Raw genomic sequence first — 10,075 nt, forward strand, 5'->3', positions numbered from 1 at the left:
TTTTTTTCTTTTTTTAAAGAATTCATTATAATATAAAAAAAAACAAAAAAAAAACAAAAAGAAAAAAAAACTAATATTTACGAAGGACATTATATATTTATTAGAAACAAATAAGAATATATATATATATATATATATATATATATAAATATATATGTATTTTCGAGAATTGTTATCGAGAAAACATTATATTTTGATATACTTTTTTTTTTTTCAAAGAAAACCAAGCTTCTCGAAAAAATCGAAAAAGAGCCATATCCTCGATTAAATCTTCATCTTTAAAATGAGAACTTGTTAAATCTAAATAATATAAAAATAATAACAATATTCATTGTTGACGCGAATTAATAGAAAATTGAAAGTGATGAACAATCTTAAAAACAATAAAGATATTTAAATAAATAAGATTGGTAATTACGTGATAAATAATTATGACAGATAATTCGATATTTCCATTCGATTGTCGATAAGTTATTTATTATTTATTATTATCATTATTTTGACACAATACGCGGAAGAAAATATGGATTGGAAAATATATCGGACAAAAGAGAAAGTTACAGTGACATTTTCAGGATAAAACGAAAGAGGAGGACGGAGATCGAAAGATGTGGAGGAAGAGGAGAAAGGGGAGGAGGACGACAACGAGGAGGAGAAGGTGGAGGATGAGGAGGAGGAGGAGGAGGAGGAGGAGGAGGAGATCGAAGTAAAAAGGAGAATTCGTTTTCCATTCGAAGTCCATTTAAACTCGCGGACGCTCAATTATCTCGTTCGTGTGCGATGGGAATCTAGTTTGTATTTTGGTACGTACATACGTGCGTGCACGTGCGGGTGATATATTGTATGTTGTTTGTAACCGAGTTAAATTTAAATCCAATTTGGAGCAATAACTTTCCGTATCGTGAACGGGCATGGAAAAGAGCGAGAGAAAAGCGATTGAGTGGTGAGGATGGGAAGTTAGTTGGATGGTGGGGTTGTAGAGAGAAGGGATGCAAGAGATCGAAGGGTCAATGCAGAAAGAGAAAGAGAGAGAGAGAGAGAGGAAGAGAGACAGAGAAAGAATTGGTTTTCATATTTGGCATCGAACGTTCGATCGAATCTCTTCTCGAGTCAGTTCATAGGTCCGTCATTTTGTTGAGTACTCACTCGATCCGGCTAACCGTAAGTGGAGAACAATTTGCGCCACTTCGATGCTTTTTAAATGGTTCGTTTCCACGAATACATCTACGTACGTATTATAATATTTTTCTTCTATTTTTCTCCTTTTTTTTTTTCTTTTTCTTCTTTCCCTTTTTCTTTTTTTAAAATTCATTTGATAATTACGAAATCGTTCGAACAAAATCACTACCATTTAATTTTCAAACTCAATTGTCCAAGACTTTCTTGAGATTTTTAATTTGCCATCTATAAATTTTCTTTCTCGATTTTCAACTTTATCCCTTGAATGACTCACAATTGTACCGTATGAACAAAAGTTCCCTAAAAGTTCGTTTGCTTTTTCGTCTAGTAAAAGTACCAACTTACTCTCTAGTATTCTTCCCTTGTTTGTCATTGATTTCTTCTCCCATTGTTCTGTATAATTTGACTTTAACGCGAGATAAGATAAGAATTATAATTATTATCATCATTATTATCATTATCATTATCATTATCATTATTATTATTATTATTATTGTTATTCAGCGAAGTTTTCTTGAGAAAAGGTAATAATTAGTTTGGAAAATTGTTATTGTACTTCTTATCATTTTTTATTTGTAATCATATGGAAAATATTCATGTACGCTTTTATTATTTTTTATTTGTTATTATTATTATTATTATTATTATTATTATTATTATTATTATTTCTTTTTTTTCACATATTTATTTCTTCTTCGTCATAACGTTAGGAAAGACTTAACGATGATAGGAACTTGTAAGAGTGAATAACACGCCTAACTAATTAGCCTGAACACGCGCTTATGTGCATTCGAGCGTGTCCATTGCAATTTCCCATGCGTGCGATCATTTGCCACGTCGTTATTTATTATTAAATGCAACGCTCGAGGACAAACACGTTCATTTACAATAGGTTACACACATATATTTCAATATGACTTAAAATGGTTGAAAATTAAAAAAAAAAAAAAAGAAATTTTCTTCAAATACGATGAAAAATTTTTAACGCGCATTATAAAATGAATAATGGTTTTTCTTTTTTCTTTTTTTTTTTTCCTTTGTAAAACCGACAATAAATATATATTGAACAAAACCTGATATCGATAATTACTGATCGTTTGTATAATTATGTAACATCGATGTACGCTCCATTGGAATGGAAGTTCATAGTATACGGAAGCTTTCGTATAATGGTTGGCCATTGTGATCTCTTTGCTTGTAAATTGTTATCATAGTACATAGTCTTTTTAAGTTTTCTGAACCGTACATATTAGTTTATCGGTATCGTGCCACTTTTCCAAGACTTACTAATAGTAAATTACTATAATTAAACTATTTTCGGTTAATTAGTTCGTATTCATTATCGATATCTAGTCTTTTTTTTTAAATTTCTCTTTGCCGCATGCTCAATTAATATACGAAAACGTATCCAATCTATTAATTATCGAATTATAATCATTTATATTTGATAATAAATATTTATTGTAAAAGAATTATTACTAAGATAAATAAAAAATGTAGACTAACTTTAAGAAAATTTTCAAAATGATGTATCACCTTTCGTTATCAATATTTTACTTGTTTTATTTTCTATATACCTTTAGTTTGCCCGAAGAAAAGTTTCAGAGTTATTGAAACTTGTTAAATCCGATAAAAATAAGAAAACAAAGAGGGAAAAATAGAAATTGGGACTTTCCGAAGGAAATTTGCTTTTATGTTGCTTATATTCGAGTAGAAAAGAAAGGTAGATATCTTTTCTAAATCCCATAGACGTTTCATTAAATTTTATTCTACGTGAGGATTATGGTTAGGTAGAGCCCTGCTTATAGTTTTCTACGGATCGCACGTAACGAACTTTTATGGGTTGTTTTTAAAACCGGATCGATCGTACCTTTTATCGTAAGAATAAAAAGATTGTCATAAATAACTCGCGAGAATTGTGCATAATTATATCTGATCTTTATCAAATTCTATGAAATATTTCATTATTCATTTTTAGATCCTATGCAAATTATTATATTATCTCATTAAACGTTAATTTTTATCTAAAAGCTAGGAAAATTTGTATGAGTGTATTTTTGTTAAAAAATATAAATTCGTATAAATTTGGCTCGCTTAAAAATGTCCTTTGAGATTCGATGTTTTTTAACGAATGTCCTTCCAAATCTTTATGTTCTATTCAGGACATATGCACATACGGATATACCATTGTTGGATTCGAAGAAAGGGTATTCTTGCAAAAGATACTGAATCTATGGTTGCCTTATATAACGGGCTTTCCTTAGCTTCACGTTCTTTTTCTACTTATACACGTCACATACAATTTCTTTTCCCACATATCATTGTCTATCTATATTCAAACGATTTCTTAATTTCTTTTATAAAATGAATATTCAAGAGAAATTAAAAATTTATCAGTTCGAATGTACCTTTAATCTTTTGTTTGAAATTAAATTATTTAAGATTAATAATAATAATAATAATAATAATAATAATAATATATATATGTATATATATCTATATATAATGTTATTACATAATGATAATAAAAAGATTAAACCGGAAAAATCATATAAGTATATAAGTATACATAAAGTTTTATGTATATTCTTGGAATAGAAAAGTTATAAGAGTTTTGAATTATCGATTACTTTATGATATATCACCTAGCTCCATATGTATTTTCCACCTTCAGCTTAAATTCTGTTCTATTTTAGTTAAGCAGCTCGGTTCCTCCATCGAAGCCTGGCAGTTAAGCTGGGTATAAGTTCCGCCACGGCGTCTACGATAGTTGCGGGATTTCAGCTTTAGTGAAATTTTAAGCTTCGTCGGTGAAGCCGGATGGATAAGAGCCCATGATTACATCCCCAAGTATCTTCGTCTTCGACTTTACCATCTTCTTCCTTTCCTTATTCCTTTTCCTACTATTTCTCTCTCTCTCTCTCTCTCTTTCTCTCTCTCTCTCTTTCTCTCTCTCTCTCTCTCTTTCTCTCTCTCTCTCTCTCGCTCTCTCTTTGTCTTCATCTCTATCTCTCTCTGAAACTCTTTTTCTTTGACTTTTATAAAGAATCATATTGGTTACAGAGACGGAACGATATCTCGATTACATCAATTTAATTATGGACTTTTGAATTTTTTTCTTTTTTTTTCTTTTTTTTTTTTTTTTTCTTTTCTTTATAAACTTCATTATAAACGATACATTTCGTAATTTTATTATTCTCGTTTCTCAATTTTTCTCTCGTATCTCGGATAATTAACAAGAAACTCTTATTTTCCTGGGAAGCTTAATTTAAATTTATAATTGTTCAAAAATCATTGTTGATCGAGAAAATATGCGGTAGATAGTTAAGTATATGTATATATACAGTTATCTACATAGTATCTTGTTAACCTTATGCGTTTTAATAATGATAATAATGATAATAATGATAATAATAATGATAATTATTATGATTATTTGACGTCGAAAATTTTCAATTAACCGGAGTAAAATTTTCAATAAAATTAGTTCGAATAAATAGTGTCCACTCTCGTACAAACTGATAGGAGCAAACAGTTAACCACTGGAATAGTCATTATTATGATAGAATATAAATGTGATTTTTTTCTTTTAAAAATGTACATGATGATTGAAATTATTATTATATTATTTTTATTGAATTATGTATTGTTATTATTGTATAATATTAAAGAATGTGTGATAATAACAATTTTTTAAAGATGATGATCAATTTATAGATTCATATAGAATTATAAAAAATAAAACATATAAAGAAGTAGTGAGAGAGAGAGAGAGAGAGAGAGAGAGAGAGAGAGAGAGAGAGAGAGAATAAAAAAAAGAGTCCCTTAGTTGAACACTCTTTTCTTGATCAATGATAAAAATTTTTCTTGTAGAAATGATCGCAGACACGAACAGAACTCGGCCACCTTTCATACAATTGTGGAAATAATCTGGCTTTCGAGCTGCTTTCTTCGATAGCATGCCATTATTTTCCAACGGAGCTACATTTCCGTGTTGGATCCCCATTATATTCCGTATCACAATGGAATTCGCGTAAAGGGAACTTCGGCTCGCGCTCAGACACCCTTCGCTTCCGTTTCATCCTTTTTTTTCTTCTTTTTTTGTTTTTTTCTTTCTTCTTCTTCTTCTTCTTTTCCGTTTCAGCCTCCACCAGTCAGCCATGATTCATCCTTTCGAATTTTACACTTCATGTACAATCGTTTTTCTCTCTCTTATCATTCTAGAAAAATATTCCATTTATATTCGCGCGAGAAAGAAAATAATACAAAATGTTTAACTGCCCGTTTGATTTTCTTTTCTTTTTTTTCTTTTTTTTTTTCTTTTTTTTTTTTTTTTGATAAAATAAAGTAAAATTTTTTAATAAAATCTTTTCAACATACAGATTATACTCGTGAAATATATTTCAAGAGAGACAAGTCTACGAACACACATAGGGGATATATTTATAATGTAATTAATAATTTTTTTTTAACTAACATGATCTCTTTATCAGTTTATAATATACAAAATATTTTTCTTTTTTTCTTTTGAATATTCACGATCATTCACCGATATTGTTATTTTAACTAGCAATACTATTTATATCGATATCATTTATTTATTGTGCATTGATACGTTCGTTTTTAGTTCTATGATATTTTGAAAATTAGTTTAATGATACTATGAAAATTGATTGGTCAAAGGAATTAAGGAGAAGCATTATTGTTATTAAGATTGCATTGATGAGAGATGTTAGTGTAAGAATATAATATATCGGGGAATGTAATGAGATGAATTTCAAAATGGAATCGCAATTCATAGTCGTGTTATTACAGTATGCTTTTCTACCTTATGGTTACAGAATCGACTTCGTTGAAGGATCGTTAATGTACAGATATTAACGTTCGGAACGTTTGTGTGCATCCATCGAAGAAGGCTTCTTTGAAAGGAGATGTGTACGCACGTGCGTTAGAGAAAGTGAGAGAGTGACAGATAGAGATATATATAGATGGATAATGAGAAAGAGAGAGAGAGAGAGAGAGAGAGAGAGAGAGAGAGAGAGAGAGAGAGAGAGAGAGATAGAGAGATTTTCACATAGAATCTAGCGACATGCGAGTCGCACGACATTACGAGATTGCACGATTTATGCATGAAATATTCGACTCACACGCATCTCTCAAACGAGCCAACTCAACGTCGTTATTCTCTTTCGCTAGAGAATCTTCAAAAGGTCGGAGTTTCTGGCTTGCGCCGTATTACGCTTGAACTTCTCTTATATATTGTTACGTTTCTACCTTATCGAATAAACCAAATATATATTGGGATATTTACATATACGTGAGTATATATTTGTATTTGTCTAAATACGTATAAAAGTTATTTAGAGAAGTTATAAAATCAATATATCGAATTGTTTATCATTTGATATTTCAGTTCGCAATTTTACTTGCTTTTTATTCGTATGTATTTATATTTTTATTTTTATCTCGAAAAAGAAATATATATATATGTATATATATATATATATATATATATATATATATATATAACTTTTTGAAAATAAAATAAGAAGATTCTAGTTTATTGGATGTTGAGCAAGACTCGATACGATTTTTCAAATTTTTTTTTTGGGATGTTAAAGTTAAGAGTTTTGTATTTTTTCTCTTTTTTTCTTTTTCATTTCGCTTTTATCATTATAATAAATATAAAAGAGAAAATAATAGAATAATAAAAGAAAGGACAAGAGATAATTGAAAGAAAGTATTTTTTTTTTTTTTCTTTTTTTTTTTCATCGATTTAGATACAATTTTATATATACTTTTCTCTTCAATATAATGATCCAAGGTGACGACACGTATCGTCATTTTTCTAGCAAGTCTACGATCTTTTTCTTATTTTTCTCGCACGCTCGACATCCGTAATAAACGCTTTGTCTAGAGTTACGCAATGTTCCGCGGCAATTCGGTTTTCTTCCTTCTTTGAAGAAAGCCACGAATATTCGTCAGCTTTTCTCTTCTTTCATTTTTCTCTTTCTTCTATCTTTTCCTTAGTTCTCATTTTGGTATCGTTCTCTCGCAGAACCAACCGTGACAAACCGCTCGCAGCGTCTGCGGTCTGGCAAATTAAGATTTCGCTTCGTCGACTGTAATTAATTCTCGCCCTTTGAACGAATCCAAGTAAAGTTATTTTTCACCTTCAGAAAGTGAATAAATCTTTACACTTTGCAAACGTTACCAAAAATCTTACGAAATATTTTCTTTCTCTCGTATGATAGTACGAGAGAAGTTATGCGAATAAATATGATGTATATCGAATCGATCGGGATAACTTAAATGGAAGAAACATAGAGGAAGGTAGAATATTTTGGATAATAGATCGTACCGATCATTTCAAAGGTACGATACGATACAGATATTCATTTTTCTCCGTATAAGTTAAAGGTGGTTACTTTTACGAGACGTGACTACCGATCAAGAATTTTGCTGCCAGCTACTTTCGAAATTTAAATCGATGACTACGTTTTCTCGGATTCCTTCGTTTCGCTTATTCAGAGGGTTACGATGAGAAATAGAGAATAACGTAGCTTACGAACGCTTATCGATGTAAGACAATGAAAAGGGCATAGAACGCGATAGCCGTGATAGAAGAGACGTACGTATGTATGTATCATTGTACGTAAGCACGTAAGCCCATGTTATATATACATACATATGTACATATATATATATATATATTCACGTATATGCACACGTATGTCATAAACGGAAGTTGAATAACTTGGATCGTCGAGCAGACATTCGAAGACGTGACGCGTTTCTTCTCGTTACTTCTTGTATCTCGTACTTATATATTACTGAATACGAATCAGGAATAAACTTTTATACGTATTTTTCATCCAATATCTTTTTGGTATAATATCATTATAAAATGTCATAGATAACTATATTACGTTACAATGATACCATAAATATATTAAATACAATGTTATACAAATTAAATGATATATTTGATTTCTTAAATATTATCAATAACATTTTAGATTATTTTTTAAGAATGAAAAATATAAGTATAGACGCGATATGTTGACTTAAAATCACGATAATTTATTGAAGGTTAACGAGAAGTTTCTGTTTGAATTCAACAGGAAAACTTTGTATGAGAAAGTAACGAGTAACTTTTGGAAGATATACCAAATGTTGAACGAGTATAAGGTAACGATTTAGTAAAAGAAAGAAGAAGATTTCGTCTATATGACAGAAATAAATAGAAAGAGAAGCATTAAAGAAAGAAAGAAAGATAGAATTCGCAAGAGTAAAATGATGACGACGGGTTGAGTGGTAGTATTTTTTTTTTTTTGTTTTTTTTCTTTTATTGGTGATAAAAAATCGCACGTCAATTAAAAGTCTACGTTCGTAGATCAACGCGGTATTGATGAGAGAACGGGTATATGAGAAAGAAAAAGAGAGACAGAGAGGGAGAGAGAGAGAGAGAGAGTAGTAGCGGGAAAGCGTTGATTTAATTGCTGGGTCTCCACTTGTCGTCAATCCAACGGAACACAGCCAACAGAATGTTTCGGAACCTGAAACAATACGTCGCATTCGACACGTCCTGCACCCATTAAATCCTCGTTCGAGGCTCGTGTCTCTTTTATTATTTTTTTTTTTTTATTTTTTTTTTTTTTTTACTTTTTTTTCTTTTCATTTGTCGATCAAAAAATCTATCGACCAATCATGCTTTTTACCGTCCCCCCTTTCTCCTTCTAAAAAAAAAAAATTAAAAAGAGCAATGTCCCTCTCATCTTTAACCTTTTATATTTTATTTATTTGTACGCGCGTCGCAAATGTAGGTACGCGCGTATATTTAAAATAAAAGAAATATATAAATACAAAAAAAGAAAAAAAGAAAAAAAGAAAAAAAGAAAAAAAAAAAAAAAGAAGAGAAAAAAAGACCAATTTAAATACGTATATATCGTGGATATTATTTTTATCATTTTATTTTGTAGTATTTTATTCTTTCTTTTGTTTTTTGTTTTTTTTTTTATTTTTTACCAAGACAAAATACTTCCTGTTTGCGTTCAATCTTTTTCTTCTGTTTTCTATTAATGATCGACGAAACGAATCTTGTCCGAAAGCATTCGTTCGCTTGGTGGACCATTATTCATCCAGAATCCATTAGAAACGAATTGTACGTGCCTTCTTCCCCTCCTCTCTACTCCCGTTCTCTCTCCTCCTCACCCGGTTGAATGAATGCCGGACGTATAAATATTGGAAGGATATATTGAGACTACAGGAAAGCCTTCCTGTTATTAGATTCATTCATTCGTTATATCATATAACCTGCCTTCCGAATCGAATTTTTCGTTTCGGAGCAAAAGCTGAACGATTAGAAGCGCATTGTTCCGATCGATATAAATGATGGTAGACGTGATATTGACGGGACAATGGACGATAGCAATGTACCTGATATGTGGCTATGAACGTATAATACAACGTTGTGTAATCATCTTGACAATAATCGATAATGACGACATTAATGCACCTAATATAATTACGATTTAAGTTAATGAAAATGTTATAATATAAAGAATATAAATATCGATCGTAATATATTTAATATAAATTGAAAGAAATATTTATTGATAATTGATATGTATATTTTGTTTTGTTTTGTTTCTTTCTCCTTTTATTTATTTATTTAGAAATTATCTTTAATGGTTGGATAAATCAAATTCATCCATTGACCATTCGAGAGATTGACGATAATTCAGTAACGATAATAATCCGTACGTTGTTCGTTATGTTACAGAATATGTATAGCCAACAATAAGCTTCCCGATTAATCACACTGATAATAGTTAAACTGCACTTTTTAATTTCTGCTAAATCGATCAAAGAAATGCTATCGCCATGTTAAATA

The 10,075-nt window shown here is 30.2% G+C and overlaps 1 long non-coding RNA gene across 3 annotated transcripts; it reads left to right on the top strand.

Annotated features, from left to right (window-relative positions):
• The first annotated feature begins 328 nt into the window (after nt 1-328).
• On the top strand, nt 329-9,097 carry LOC124950254. Of its 3 annotated transcripts, none has more exons than XR_007101302.1 (4): nt 329-1,228; nt 3,876-5,629; nt 6,021-6,496; nt 7,238-9,097. It is a non-coding gene; the product is annotated as an uncharacterized LOC124950254 (long non-coding RNA). The 3 variants fall into 3 exon arrangements; XR_007101307.1 differs by having other exon boundaries at nt 8,304-9,097; XR_007101303.1 differs by lacking the exon at nt 3,876-5,629.
• Nucleotides 9,098-10,075: the final 978 nt, after the last annotated feature.

This window comes from Vespa velutina, chromosome 1 (assembly GCF_912470025.1).
Source record: "Vespa velutina chromosome 1, iVesVel2.1, whole genome shotgun sequence".
In the NCBI taxonomy this organism is placed as follows: Eukaryota; Metazoa; Arthropoda; class Insecta; order Hymenoptera; family Vespidae; genus Vespa; species Vespa velutina.